The following is a 15,932-nucleotide window of genomic DNA, read 5'->3' as shown; positions in this document are numbered from 1 at the left end:
TAATCCAACCTTAAAACCTCCAAGCATGGAGCTGCAGTGTGGCTCATCATTGCCATTTATTGTAGCATTGTGCTGTTAGGTCACAAAACACAGCACTGCCTCTGAAGTAATGGGAGTAGATAAAAAGGCTGCTTAAAAGGCAGAGGTTTTTGTGTGCACACATCTCCTTATATTGACAAATGGGAAAATATTGAAAAGCGCTGGAGCATTTAATTGAGTTTGTGCAAAATGTCCAGGTATGTAAGGCTGGGCCATGGGGGCAGTTTAAGCATTTGTGCCTGCAAATGGAGTGGGCCCAGCTCTGTTTCAAGTTGGTTTTGTGTTGTGGTTTTGGCATTAGAAAAACCAGGTAAAGAGCCTTCTGGTGTTTCACCCCTGCCCCAAGAACCACATCAGTTTGTACTTTTCTTTTTAAATGAAACATCTATTCAGACTTAGAAAGCAACAAGCAGAGAAAAATGGATTTGTCTATATCCCATTGAGAAGAAAGAATGATTGAAATAAGGGAAGTTTAATTAAAAATGAAAGCCAAATGGATTCAGCTCTCCTCCTGCCCAGTTGCCAGTGTATCTTAGGTCACAGTGGGTCTTGGGAAGGGAACTTCAGTTAATTCACACACAGATGGGGTCAGTAAATACTGAAGATAAAAGGAAATTATTTTAAAGCTCGTGTTCATTGTCTAATCTAGATAAACTCTGTAATATAAATAATTAAAGTCTTATTTTCTTTGTCTTCTGGCAGTTCTGAGTAGGCAGTGTTGCATCGAGAGCTTTCCAGCCTGTTCTAAGGAGACAAAGCTTGAGTGCCCCTTGTCTCTCCCTGGCTGAACTTTCCAACCACCTGGGCAGCTTCACTCCCCTGGTACAGATTTTGCTGGCAAGAAGTAGAAGTGTCAAGAATAATAAAGTACCCACCAGTGTTATAGGTGGGCATAAGAGGAAAATTCTTTTACCAAAGGGAAAAGTCCTTAACAATCTTATGCCTTGTTTGACACTGTAGCATTGAGGCAGCAGGCAAAACCTGATTAAAAAAACCTCAAAAAGCCCCTTCCCTGACCAGAGGAAATATTGTTGTTTTAACTCGTGTTAAAATAATATTTTGGCATTTCATGTGTAGGTTCTGCAGTGCAGAATTTGGAAGCGGTTTTTGTTGTTGTTGGGTTTTTTTGTATTGGGCAACTGGTGTTTTTTCCAGCCTAGACTGCAGTTTAAATCTTTATTTTTTATGACCCTTTGCAGCAAGATGGTGAAATGTCAGTGGCCTGATTTCTTACATAACTTTAGGACCTACTTGGAAAAAACCTGTATGGATTTTAAGCCTCCTATTTCCTGAAGTTTCCCAGAGTGATCTTTGGTTCTGAGATTTTCTCACTTGAGACCACAGAGTTTCCTCTCTCTCCTGTAATACCATTATCAACTTGTGGGTTAACTCCACTGAAAAATAAACAGCTGGGCTCTGGTGGCATCGAGACTGTGGGTCAAACGTGACAGGCTGTTCCAGGAACCTGCTTGAGCTCAGCAAACCCACCCCACTTTCCTTATTCAATTCTCCAAGAAAAAGACTAAACATGGTTATTTCCTCCCAAATCATAACTTGCATCTGACACACAGTTTCTTCTGATTTAAAGCCCAGACTGTGGGCTGCTAGAGCAGCAGCTTAGATATCTTGGGAAGCGCTTAATAAAGCGATGATGGGAGGGAGATGCGAACTCCACCTGAATTCTGATGACGCCCCGCGGTGTCTGTTGTGGCGGTCGCGGTGGCAGCCGGCGCAGACGCTCCTCTGCCTGATTGGGAGCTGCAGGAAGCTGCTGTTCTCATTTATCTGCGTGCCACCGAGTTCCCCACAAACACTCCACACCTGCACGAGCTTGTTCAATAACTGAAAATTAGTTAAAGCCAGCTGTTGGGGTAAGGGAAGGCACTTTGTCATCCTGCCTTTATTTCTGTCGTCTTAACGGTGGGAGCGTTCTTCAGGCAGCTACTGAGGAAATGTGTCAAAACCAAAAGATGTGCAGCATGAGCACTCAGGAGTTTGGGGAGGTTTTGCAAGGAAGAGAAAATATATCACCTTTGTGGAGATGCCAGTGTGCTCTGTATTTAAATACAGGTACCTGTATTTATTATACCTGCCAGAGGAGTTACAGTGGCCAGGCACTGCTCATTTGGAGTAGGAATTTTACTTACACATGGGGTTAGGGCACAAGGAATTTGTCAACAAAAAGAAGCTTATTCTGATGGTCAACCAGGAGCTGTGTCCCAGCCCATTTCTGGCAAAACTTCTTCCTTTTGCTCTCTAATTTTGGCCACTGAGGACTAAAAGGCTAGCTGTTCAAATTGGACTCAAGTTGGCTAAAGGGAAAGCTTCCCATGCCATTTCTGTTGAGGCATCATCATGGTGCTCCTGAATTTCCTCAAGTATTTCGGACAACTCCTACTTACTTGACCTTGCTCTCAGAAAATTGCTGTTTCACAGACAGTGCAGTTGGTCCTGTGAGTCATCAGGATATTTTTTTATGGCCTTTTTTTTTTTTTTTGCTCAGATTTCAAGCCTGGCTGGAGGTTGAAGGAACTCAATATGAGTGGTGAAAACAAGGCTCCAATAATCTCCAGAACTGCTGATTGCATCGATTGTTTGGAACCTTTTAGCAATGATGTTTTACCACAAATATAATGAAGGCTTTCTTTTTTACTTCACATTAAGTCCTTTAATTAGAGGACAGAATTTAGTTGCTACGTGTAACTTACTGTACCACAAGCTGTGCTGGAGTTTATACTGTATTAAACCAGTAACTGTTTCATTAACCGTATTAACAGACCCATAATCAGAAGTTTGATGTCTTCCTTTTAATATCCCTGCGTTGCAGCTTTGTTTACAGCTTTATTGGCAAAGCTGGTGTGTCAGCAGGTATTCTTACTTTATAGTATGCAGACCTTTTAATTGCCCTCATTGTTGAGAAATTAATTTCTATTGAATTTTGAGAAGTGATAGCTGCTGAAGCGTGTAATCAGGTTGGGATGTATTTTGCAAGCACGAGCCCAAGCCCCTGTTGTGACAGCTGCTGTGCCACCTTTGTGTCTTGCTGTGTGCTGCAGAGATATGGACACACTGAGCATCAAGAAAAAAGAAGGATGTTGGCTGGGTCAGCAAGCTTTGCTCCTGCATTTGATGAGTAATTAGGTGATGTTAATGCTGTTGTGGTGTCGGTGAGATTACTCTTCCACTGAATGAAAGTAAACACCTATTTATTCTGCAGCAGGGTTGGACTCTGTGGGTTTATCTCCTCCCCAAATTACCTTTCTGGAATGAAATTTCTAGTGCTGAGTCATATTTTTCGAGTTTTTCTTCTTTTCCCTTTCCTTCCCTTTCCTTGAGTTTGTACATTGAATGGTGTATGTTGCAGTGTGTGCCTCCAAAGCGCATCCCCCACTTGCTATTGGGCAAGGACAGTTCTCCACTTGAGCCAGACAGTCTGAGCTGTTGTATTTTACTTCTGAGTACAAACCCCTTGAATTTGGATAGTTGCTGGTACCATTTATAGCACTGTGACTGGTGAGTGTAGTGGCATTTCATAAAACTGAAAGTCCCTGGAAGATATCCAGAGATTAAGATGTTTGTGTGAATCTTTTCTAGGAAATCACTTAAGAAGGGATGTAAATAATTGGCTGTAAATACCTTAAGAATCCAAGAGGCTTGGGAGAGTAATCATGGGTGACTGGGAAGGCACACTGGTAAGTTTTTCCAGGCCACTTTGTAGTGATGAATAGGTGCCCTGTGATAAAACTTGCTGGATTTTTGAACTTGGTAAAAACCCAAGTTCTCTGGGACACCATGGGGAATATACACTCGGTTAATCTTTATTCCTTCTCTTTTGCATTGAATATGCAGGAGTTCTGGGAGCCAGTGTTCACAGTAATCCATCAGCTTTTCCATTTGATTTCATGCAGCCTGGCTGTGTGACTGTCAGTGGATCCCCTGCCGCCCTGTCCCGTGGGGTGGCTGAGCGCTCTGCTCTGGGTCACGTTCCCCTCTGCTCCTGCAGCTTGTGGGGAGTCAGCAGAGGGGATCAGTGCCTCTCTTCTCGCTCAGAAAGGTTTTTATCTCAACCCACCAATTTTCTCAGCGTTACTCCTTGGATTCTCTCCCCCATCCCACCGGGGGAGTCGTGGCTGTGGCTGGGGTTAAACCACGCCATGCTGGGAAGATTGTTAATCTCCTTCACCCATTGCTGCTATTCTGCCTTCTGTCATTGATAAAACCTCACTTTAATACTGGAGACAGGAAAATAACCCCCCAAAATGCTTCCCTGTCTCTGGAGGAAATAGGGGTTTTATTTTCTATATAAACAGTGAAGAAATGTGTGCACTGCCACTGTGAGCACCACCTGTAGTTAAATGGCTGTTGTTTCTGCAGAGAACCAGGAAAGCTCTATTTTTCCAATTACAAATGGGAAAATCCACAGGGTAATATTGGATTAACTGACAGACAGCCATGCATGAGTAATCCTGCACTTCCAAATGTAAACAACAAGTGCTTTGGAACAGTTAGAATAAAGATTTTATATTTATTGAAATTAATCCAAAACTCCGACCTGTGTCTGTACACAGTAAAGAATTAAGTGATCATTAAACAAAACCCACAGCCTTGTCTATGCTGCACAGAACCTGTGTACCAGGCTTTATAAAAATCATTGTTGGAGTAATTGCTTTTCTTTTCTATGCTTTAGCATAGAATAGCTCCAACATCACAGTTTAAAATGGGAAGAAAAATGTGCTTTAAGTGGTTTTAGTTAACTAATTACATGGTTAGGCACGTAATTTAAATAAAATGGCTCGATTTGTTAATAAGCTGTTTAAATTAATAGGGGAGGGGAAAGTGCTCCAGCAGTTCATTTTATACCCCTGCAGTTTAACTTGGAATACCGTGTTTTATATGGCAGCTGGCTTTGAAGGAGTAATACACCACCAGCAACAAAAAAACCAACAAAACAGAGAGATGTGCTAGCCCTGGTAAGATGAATTCTCTTCCTTACAAAAATAAACCAAGGGAAGGAAATCACACTGCATGTGCACATTTTTATTTTGTTTACTTTTATGCAAATCAGGCTGTTGCAGGGGTGTTTGTTGTAAACTCTAGGGCAGACTAATTTGCTATTGTCCCAGAAGGATGTACACTGGAATATTTAACAAAAGCAACAATGCCAGTGAATAGATGACGTTAAAAGTATTACTTTTGCATAATTTATGTTCAGTGGTGCTGATATCAGGCTTCACTTCATCACCTGCTTACACAGAGAGTGCTGGATGTTTCAAATCTCATTAAGCTATTTATTCATTGTAATGAATGATTTTAATGTACTGTATTAAGGTTATGCCACACTGCACTGTTCAAAAATCCATCTTACTGTACATATTTTAATGTTTGCAGTCAAATTAATACCTTTATTACTGCCTCAGTGGTTGAGTGGACACTGTTCATATATTAATCATTGTTGTCTCTGCTTCATCCCACTCCTTTGCTGAAGTTTTTAATGCCACGTTCCTTGATAGAGATGTAATGATCTACCCATCTGTGTGCAAACCCAGTGCCAGAGCCTGGCCATCATGTTTCTCAGGTGTTCTTAGACCCACAAAATGTATGGTATTTCCATGTATCTTATCAGAAATAAATTAAATTTTAAGGTAATAAAGTGCACATCGAACAGCCTCTTCAAACTTCCGCTCCAAAATCCTTCATACTGTTGTCTGTGCGCAGCAAAGACAGGCAATAATACTTCATTGCACCAACAGCAGGCAGATTAAATTGAAGTTCTTCTACTCCTGCAATAAATCTGATCAGATTTTAGATTTAGATGCATTTTGAAAACATGCTAATTGCCAAGTGCCAATATTAGGGGAGCTGATAGGGATTTTGTAATTTACTGTCGACGCAGCAAAGGTCAGGTTTCAGCTGTTACAACTGATCGTGCAAATTATGTATCTTCACTTGATACGCTTAAATATAAATAATGTTTTTTGAGTTGACTGTCAGTCTCTTCCCTGGAGTTTTTTTACTCCTCATTCTTTATGAGCCACTCAGTGGAATTGCAGCCATGTAAAAGGTGATTGAAAATTCCTCATCTGAGAGGGGGGGAAAAGAGTTAAAAGCTGTGTTTTACTGGAAAATGTTTGTGGAAAATTTGGTTAAATGAGCTGTAGATAACTAAATACTGATTCTGGTCCTATAAGACTCTGAATGATTTTGATGGCTTTAAGAAGGCCAGAAATGTCAGAATATGAAAAGCAAAGCTTCAGCTTGGATTGTAGCTAAATTGGCTGCCCAAATGTTAATTAACCAAAAATCTGAGTTTCTCACACAGTAGTTACAATTAGTAGTAGCAGCAGCTTTTAGCCTAAATGAATTTCTTGATAACTTCATATAGCAATTGTGTATGACAACAATATGAGAATAATGAAGGTTTTCCCTCAGAGGTTGTTTCCCATCATGATGCAGCAGAGCAATGCTGGAATGTGTGCACTGCCCGTGGGACAGGAGATTCCATCTCTGTGCAAGAAGGAAATGCTGCTTCTATCTCCTCTCTTTCACAGGCAGATTTTTAGCACCTGGTTTCTAGGTCGTGATCTGACATCCAAACACACTTCTATAATTTAAGAGAAAATACTCCAGTAGAGCACAAGGAAAACCATGGAGCCTGACAGGTTCCTTAGGTTGTATCTCCCTGCCCAGCCTGTGTAAGTGTTGGTGATGCTCAGCCCTGGCAGGTTGAAGTTGGATCCCTGTCTGAAGTGGAGTTGCCCATTTTGGTCCAGGAGAACTGCAAACTTCTCCAGCTGGGGACGGACAATGAAATTTCGTGTTCTTCTGGGCATGCCAGTAAAGTTTGGAGGCAGAGAGGTGCAGCTGGGCTGGCACTGGTGTGTTCTTGTATGGCATTATTTACGTGTTTAAAAGACCAAAGAGAATTAAGCCTTCTCTGCCCAAAAAATTCTCCTGATTTCTAAGCAGTGTGCTGCTAAGAGGCATTAGTAAAGTTCTTGGACTCCTGACAGTTTTCAGGATCAGGCTCTCTTTGGGAGTTTACCCTGGGCAGATGCACACAGCATTGGCATGCTGCTCAGTAAGCTGAAAGAAATCCCAGTGATCCTAAATTTGGGCCAGGTTTTCTCCTAGAAGACAGAATGTCAGTGAGCCAGGGAAGAAATTTAAGGGGGTTATCTTCTCAAGATATTAAGCTCTTCTAAGCTGACAGCTTTGTTGCAGAGGTCAGCTAGGAGGAACAAGAAAGAGGCCCTGTGATGCAAAGATGGACTGACAGATATGATTTCTTTTCCCTTTATTGAATTATAATGTCAGTGGTTGTGTCCCATTACTCCTACGAGGCTGGAAACCTCCATCTGAAATTGGAAAAAAATGGATTTTAGTTGGTAAAGACAGATTTGTATGGGTTTTTTTGTTCACAACTACTCTTCAAGGTAGCTCAGGTGTGAGGCAGTGTGTGGGCTGGGGCTTGATGAAATCCAGATTAACTCAGCATATGGAGCAGGAGCAGAGTGAATGCAAAGCCTGAGGATGGGGTGTTTTCCCCAGTGATGAATCTGCAGAGTCATCATCCTTGCAGCCCCCAGACAAAGGGGTTTGTGTAGCTCAGTGCAGGAAATTCAAAATGCTGAAGGTTTGATCTGTTTGGCTGGGCCTGTGTTGGAAGGCAAATCAGGCACAGTTTTCTTATGTAAAGTTTCTCCATGGTTGCAGTAATAACAGGGTCCTTTCCTAGTCTGATTTTCTATCTCATTTCTTTCACTTTAGTTGCTGCATGTACAGCAGAGAGGTCATCTTGTCTTTTGTGCTCTGCTTTTGGTGGTGTTGGCTCCATTTTGGCAAAGCTGCATCATCAGCTATGAGCAGCAGCCTTCCAATGTATTAAAGACAAGAAAATCCTTAGGAGAACTGCACTGAATACACAATTATTTTGGGTGACATGTTCATCAAAGATAATTGGCAAGTTTGAAAGTGCATCTTTTGAGCTATATATGAAATGTCTAGTACAGTATGGCTAATGCAGTAAATATATTTTGTGTTTAAGTTTTCCAAGCCTCAGCTCTGCCTGGTGAATAATGGGATCAGAGAAAAGGGAACAGAACCACCCAATTTCTCTTTTCCAGTCCTAAAATCTCTTCATAAAACTAGGAAGGCAATTTCAGCTATCAGAACATAATGTGTGAATTAACTAGTTATTTTGCAGAACCGTTTTTTATGATCTCATTTGTTCATGTTACCTGGTGCTTTGAGTGGCAAAGGTGTCAGAACCTTACAAGATGAGCCTTATCTGGTTGAGTGTGGTGGTAATCATGTGCATAGTGGCTGTAGCAGCTGAGGTGAAGGCAAACTCATTCTTGCTTATAAGAAAAATTCATTAAAAAGAACACTATTAAATACACAGCATGTTCTTGAAAGAATGTATATAATTATTGGAAATAACAAAGAATAGAGAGGCTCATTAGAAAAGTCTTGTGATTTAATTCTGAGACCTAGGATTTGTGGATAGGTAAAAAAGTCCTGACTTCTCATAATTTTTCCCTCCCCAAAAACTTTTTGTTAGCTGTGAAAGTATATGAGATCCCAGCCTTTGAGAGCTCTTTGCTCTCTTTTTTAGAGGAAAAAAACCCTAAGTTTTTTCTGTAATTTTGAGCTGTCTGATCACCTAACAAAGATAAACTTCTCCTGGGAAGAATTCTTGCATAACTTTCTCAGTACATCCTGTCCGTTTCAAACTAATAGGGATGTTTTACTAAGGCACACTTTGGGGAATTGAAAGAAATGTGGCATGAAAGAGGTTAAATCAATACCCAGATTTTCAGAAATGTATTTCAAAAGGAATTGTAGCAGTTGATTTTCTCCATTTTTCAGGGAGGTAATGAAAAATAAATGGGGAGACTACTTAGTCCTTCATGTCTGATAACTCAGAGAGCATATATACAAAGCTGTAGTCAATTTAAAGGCGTTTGAGGAGGAATAAATTTATGGATCAAGGCAGCGTGGATGGCGTCCTTGGCTGTTCTGGCTGGAGCAGGGGGTGTAGGTGTGGCAGTCTGGTGACCTGCCTATGTTGAATTCTGCTTTTTTCATACTTTGTGCCACTGACCAAACCCTCTTTATGCTTTGATTTTATTTTCTCTGATGTTCCTTCTTGATACAAGGAGGTGTAGACAGAGAACTGGGGGCTGCTCTTGAGCATCTGCAGGCAGACACTGTTTACAGAGCTAAACAAAAATGAAATTAAGAGATGACTGACAACCTACATTCATAACTCTGTTTTAGTGCTTCCTACCTTTTCAGTGCTTCACATTGCAATTTTTATATTCTTTTAATGCTTTTTTTTTCTGGATGTAGGCGGACAGCAGACCTTACAGGCATTATTTGGGAGTGATGTTACTCTGAGGGTGGCTCTGTTCTATTTTAGTGTTCTTATCTTTTTGTTTACTCTAGCATGGATATTAATTGCATGTTAATGTATTATATGCACAATAAAATACATTCCTATTACACATTTAATGTTATATTATGCATGTAATACATTAATATGGAATAATTAGCTAGGTCTTCACTTTGAGGTCCATCACAAATTCTTTAGCTACATGAATTCAATTCATCAAGTAATTTCATGAAATCTTAACCTCTATAGTGACTAAAGGAAGCCTTGCTGAGAGCTGGAACATTTTATGGACAGGACTATTTATCCAAAGTTCTATTATTAGCCTAGAAAGAAGGGCTCACCATGTATTTTTATTAAAAATGACAACGTACTTAACATCTTTAATGAAAACTAACCATTGTGATATGAATTTAGAAACCCTGACACCTTCTTTTATAGAAATGAAGTCCCCTAGTATATTAAAATTAACATTTTTTAATAACAAAAAGTGATATAGTCCACTGGAGTAGGACTAAATTTATCTTATGATTGTACTTGTCATGGCTTTGAGTATTTATTGAGTAGTTTTAAAAGTTCATTAAACTCAAGAGATTAAATATTGCCCTGAGCAGTGCTCCATAAAAGAAAAAATATAGTGCTATTACTTGGTAAAATGTTGTGCCATGTTGTTAATTTAACTCCCTTGAGTTCTCATCTTCTGACTCAAAAGACATTTCTCTGTGCTGCTGGATGGGACGTTTTCCATGGATCCCAGCTGTCCTGGGCTGTTGGTGTGTCTGGGCTGCCAGAGGGATGCTGAGCCTGCCCCATTCCCAAGGAAGGCTGTGCTCCCCTGGGAATGCCAGCCCTGCTGCGTGGCTGGGCTCAGGGTACCCCTGCCTTGGCAGTTTTCTCCAAGGATGCACCTTCAGAGCCTTCCACAGGCATCGTGCTGCAGATTCTCAAGCTGACATTGTGTGTGGGGAGCTGTGTGAAAAGGCTTTAAATAATGCAGGTGGTGCTGCATGGGATTGCTGACACGTCCAGAGCGGTGGGAGCGTCCTGTTACAGAACTGATGTGCTCCTCTGTGGTTTAAACCACTCATCAACTCATTTATCTCTAAACAGTTTAACATCAATTGCAAGAGAGTGTTCTGAGCAGAAATCTGGTTATACTTTTTGCAACTTAAGTAAAAGAACTCTAATTTCTTAAGATTATACTCATTTTAAGAGTTATTCTAGAAACTGAGAGCAAGATTTCCTTATTTGCTGATGTGCTTTGTATTCTCTCCTCCCTTGAGCTTCTCTTCCCTTTCTCCTTATGCAGATGGTTGGGGGCTTTCTTTAACGATGATTTTTAACCCGCAGATCCATGTGTGCAGACATGAGGTAGGTGGATATTCTCCCAGCTCTGTGTGTTTGTGCAGCAGTTCTGCCTGGGGACGTGCACATTACACATGCACGCCAGGCAGGATGTGTGTGTAAATCAAGGATTGATTTGAAAATTAAACTTGCTGGCCCTCCAGCAATATCTAAGTTTACAGTGACAAAACAATAACAGGGAATTAGAGAGAGCCTCTCCTAAAATCAAATCAGGCTCTTGTTTTGCAGCAAGTAATTAGATTGCAGTTTGTTTCATTGCAAAACTCACCATGGCCAGTAAATTAAACTATCACTTGTCTTGCAAAAATAGTTGCCTTTGGACTATTTGACAGTGGTCTTTCTTTGCCCATATTTTCTGGTTTTGTTACCAAATGAAATTGTGCTTTACATTAGAATTGGAAGCAGCTGCTGCTGTTAAATTTGTAGTCTCAGATCTGTTACACAATTTACTTTGGGCTTTATTATGAAATTTAAGCTATTACTGATCTGTCTAATAATGTTATGTGTCTTGGGACAACCTGAATGCACCAGAATGAGCCCTGAATGAGTTGTCTTATACACAAGGTAACAGCCTAATGGAGTTGCAGAACAGAAAAAACAATGTACAGTTCATCTTCTGCCATTGTATCCCTTCACCTCCTCTGGGCAAAATGTATTTATCAATTAAAACAGTTACACAGAATATTCCATTCATCAACGAATTGCCCTTTTCTTGTTTCTACTGCATTTGTTTGAGCCTCAAACATGTTTTTTCAGTTGTGAGATGTATCTTCTGTCTGTACAAATAAACATGAGCTTTAGCCTTTAGCGAGATACTTGAAAAGGAGATAAATACATGTTTAACTCCCTAAGTTATGCAGAGAAATGACAAAACAAAATTGGATGATGTTCTATTGCCTTTATATATGCAGGGGGCATGGGAGATGCAGCTCTTCAATGTGCAGCTAATAAAAGCTGATGTTTAGCCATTTGATTTTTCAACTCCTGTGCACCTCGCAGGCTTCAAATGGCTCATGGAGAGTTTGGGAGATGTGCAAGTAGATGATGATAATTTTTTGAGAATTAAGCATTTCACCGCTGCTTGTTGCTGTGCTGAAGCTTTAAGCTCAGCACAGGCTTCTTTGGAGGCTGATCTGGCTTTTCCTGCTCATCCTCTGTTGCTGTCCCCCCTTCCTGCCCCATCTGCAGGACCGTGGGGCTGTGGGTGCTGACAGAATCCTCACCCCCAGCACCATCAGGGGCTGACCAGCACTGAGCATTTGCAGCCCATGAGTGTCTGCCAGCAGTTAGCACTGTGTTTGCTAAACCCTGAATAATTAATTCCTGTGCTTTTTTGTTTTCATTTTTACTACGTATGGACTGGAGTGTTGGTCAGCCTTTAAATGCTGTGCCAGAATCGAGGTTAGCCCTGTTTGATGATCACTCCTGGTGTGCAGTTCTACTCAGTGGCAGAGTTTTTTTTTTCCTCAGGAAAGGCTGGGAGAGAATTTATGCTGTGAAGCAGGGGGAAACTGAGGCTTTTATCAAGGTAGGAGGGCTGTTTGGTTTCACTGCTTGCTTTTTTTTTTTTATTATGGGCTTATATTAGAGCCAGATAGCTTTATAGAAATGGTCAAAGGATAAGTAAAATTGAATAGTAAATTTTGCTGTGGTAAAATCAGTGTGGAACAGTAGTTATGATTTGATGGCATGCTCATCTCAAAATAGAGGTGTTTGTTTCAGCCTGATCAAAATACAAGATTGGAGCCTTGTTGGAACAAACTGCAGGTTTATGCTTGTTATTTTACGATTTATTATATAAAATGAAAACTATACTGCACAACTTTTCAGGTGAGAATTTATTTCCACAAATAACTCCTCACAATGTAGAGTAAGTTCTGAAATGCCAGTGTGCTCATAAGTTAAATATTCAACTTTTCAATTGGCTTTGATGCGTTAAGTAAGCAAATTATTTCTGCTTGCTTTTGTAATTAATCTAGCTCATGCCAATCCCAGCACTGAGAGTTGTGGCTCCACCCTGGCAGTGTTAGGTTCACAAAGACAGGAGCCCACAGTATCTGAAGTGAAAGGACTGGTTTAACATAGGATGCCAGGCTGCAGGTCCAAACCTCTATCGGTTGGTTCTCTTCACTTAAATAGTGCTTGCATGGTCTCAACTATTGGTTCTGTTCCTTAAAGTAAAATATTAATGTTGCTGAAGGCAATTTACAGAAAATATGGACATCTTTTTTTATTATTATTTTCTTGACATACATAAATGATTGGCAACCAAGGAAAATTAAAATGTTTGGGATAAGTACTGCTTTCACTTACCATTGACCATAAAGCTTAGGGAGTAAGCTTTTTATTTGGTAACTACCAAGCTGGTTTGAATTGGCAGCCTGACAATGAGAAGATATTTGCTGGTTTATTCTTTTACCTGATTCCATTGACTCAGTCTTCTGTGTAGCAGTAAGAATAAGAGAATTCCATTTTACTTTCCAAAGTGAGCTTTCCCTTTTTCCCCCCCATGGAGGCAATAACATTGCAATGGCTGAGTATCCTTGACAATATCATCTTTGGAAGATTGAGCTAATTTATTTAATTTTCACAGTTGGCACACTCTGTCATAATGGTGGCTTGCTGTCACATTCAACATCAGAAAAATTTTATGCTTCTCAGCGTTTCAGAAATGACCAGTGACATTAAAACTGTAGATAGCACCTGGCTTGGAGGTAATCCTTTGAAACTTAATTGTAATTACGATGGTTGCAGGGAAGCTACATGATGATTCTTGATGAGGATTGCACTCTTGCACACGGAGATGGTAAAGCTGTCAGGTGTGGGATGACTTGATGGAGAATTTTCTCCTTTATGGTTTTCCTCCAGTTTTGCGGTTTTACTGTTCCTTTATCATCTGTATTACCTTATGTGTATATAGCACACTTGAGAGAAAACTGCAGATGTAGTCAGAGATTAGGATGCTTCAAAAATTCCATGGTGTGCCATATATTGTGGGTGCATGAGTTGGTTTTTTTTTTGAGTGAGGTCCTTTTGTAGCTCGTTTGTGCTGAGTTGAAGTTAAAAGACCACATGCAGCTTAAGTGAGTGCATTGAGAGAGATTATATATTTATATATTCCTCTGTGTGTGCGTGTATATATATGGTACTTTTAAAGGAATGTCTATCTTAGGGAAGCACAGGACTGATGATATCTTGGCTTTTATCATTAAATTCCCCTAGTGGAGAGGAGCCTTGCAAGCTCAAAGGCTCTGGCACAGCTGCATGGAAGCAGTGGTGGCTGGAAATGGATTGCAGAGGGTTTGGGGGTCAGAAGTGAGCATCCAGCACCAGCATCAGGGATGGTTTTATCAAACAGCTGAGGCTGGGGATGCAGAGCTGGAGAGGATGAGCAGAGGATGGGCTCTGCAGCACCAGAAAGTCCAAACTTGGCTGGGTTTGGAGCTCTCATGTGGCCAGAGAGGTGGGAAGCAGCACACGGATGGATGCACAGGAGATCAGAGGGGTCACAGGGCTGCCAAAGGAGGAAGGAAAATGAGGAATTGCTCCTTGTGGGCAAGATTGAGCACCCATGTAAGCACTTCACACCACCAGGGCCCAAGTTTCATTTATTGTTTTCTTAAAGGATGGGTTCTAGCAACTTTATGTGGGAAGAAGCAGCATGAGCTGGCAGCACCGTTTTCACTGCAAAACTGTTAAACAAATAAGTGTTACAGAAGTAAACCTGTGAGAAATGAAACATCTTTGTACTTTACTGAGCCAATTAAAAAAAAATCAGGGAACCCTTCCTACATGTATTAGAAATCTGTTTTAAAATCTGTTAGGTGGATATTTTCAGTTGAGGGAAGTTATGTTGCTGTAATGTTTTCTCATTCGTTTCATCTCAAATATGTGAAACCTGCTGTTTCCTAAATAAGTAAAAGCAGATGGAGCAGCGTCAGTGATAGGTTTTGCTGAACACTTCAGCTCTCTTAGCTCAATTCTCACTTATTTAATGCCTTCACATTAGAGACCTACTTGAAGTTTGCAGTGTGGAATGTCTCACAAATACAACATTGACTGGAAAAGTTAGTGAAATATATAAAGTTATTTCTCTATTTTATTCTCCTTAGTATCTTTTACTCCAAAGGATTAATTTGGTCAAATCATAATGCTAGAGTTGTGCCAACCTTGAAATAAAAAAAGATTAAACCAACAACCCAAAACTCATGAGTCAGTCTCCAGATGTTTGTGAGATTGGTGAAGAGAGATGTGTTTTCAGGTTATTTTTGTTTCTTGGTTCTAGGGACTTCAGATACACACTAATTTCCAGCCTTTCAGCATTTGTATTGCTTTTTTTGTATTCTGTATATTTAAAAGGATGCTTTTCCAGTAACCTAATTCCCAGGATTTAGAAGAAAAAAATAAATGTTGCAGGGTTTTTGATGCCAGTGGTGCGAGTGACTCTCAAAACCACAAAGTAAATTTTCCTTGATTTTATTTGTTTTTACTGCTTTCCAAGTGAAGTTGGGTCATCAGTTATTGGAGTGTCAAGGTTAGCCGTACGTTTTTAGTCATGCACACTATGATTTGTACAAATTAAGGCTTTGACCTTTTGATTTTCTTTGCCTTCAGAGGGGGATTGCCAGTGAAGGTGTTGGAGAGTGTTGTGGAGGAAATGCCAAAGGTGAGGAGGGAAGGTTTCCAAATAGAAATCAGTCTGGAGTCACGTTCATCAGTCTTTGTAAACACATCAAATCCAAATGTTGTAATCCTGCCCAGACCAAAGTTATCACATTCCCATTGTTTCCAGTAGGTGAGGATTTCATCCCAGAGTGCTGCTGGAGTATTTTGAGCTTTGATGAAAATAGCTGCCACTGTCTGACACTGATGATAAAGGTGAATAAAGTGAACGTTGTGCAGGATAATGAATTTTTCCCAGTTATAGCTCTTCTTTCTTCAGGTACAGCAATTAAATTCATTCCTGAATTTTTGTGCGCTGAGAAAATCTCCTCTGAGTTACATAAATTTCCTCACATTCTTTATTTACTTTATTGAACATGTGTAGTAAAAATATCAACCCTAAAATTCATCTTCCTCTTGGAATTTGTTTTGCCATCTGGTACTCTTGAATGAGAGAGAAACTTTTCATTCCTGC

General features: G+C 40.3%; 1 protein-coding gene across 1 annotated transcript in view; it reads left to right on the top strand.

The window, feature by feature from the left end:
• LOC102040724 (cadherin-4) overlaps nt 1-15,932 on the top strand; it is a 412,700-nt gene that overhangs the window by 54,837 nt on the left and 341,931 nt on the right. The gene's annotated exons all lie outside the window — the stretch shown is intronic.

This window comes from Geospiza fortis, unplaced genomic scaffold (assembly GCF_000277835.1).
Source record: "Geospiza fortis unplaced genomic scaffold, GeoFor_1.0 scaffold361, whole genome shotgun sequence".
In the NCBI taxonomy this organism is placed as follows: Eukaryota; Metazoa; Chordata; class Aves; order Passeriformes; family Thraupidae; genus Geospiza; species Geospiza fortis.
The sequence above is the reverse complement of the archived record's forward strand: the minus strand, read 5'-3'. Positions and strand labels throughout refer to the sequence as shown.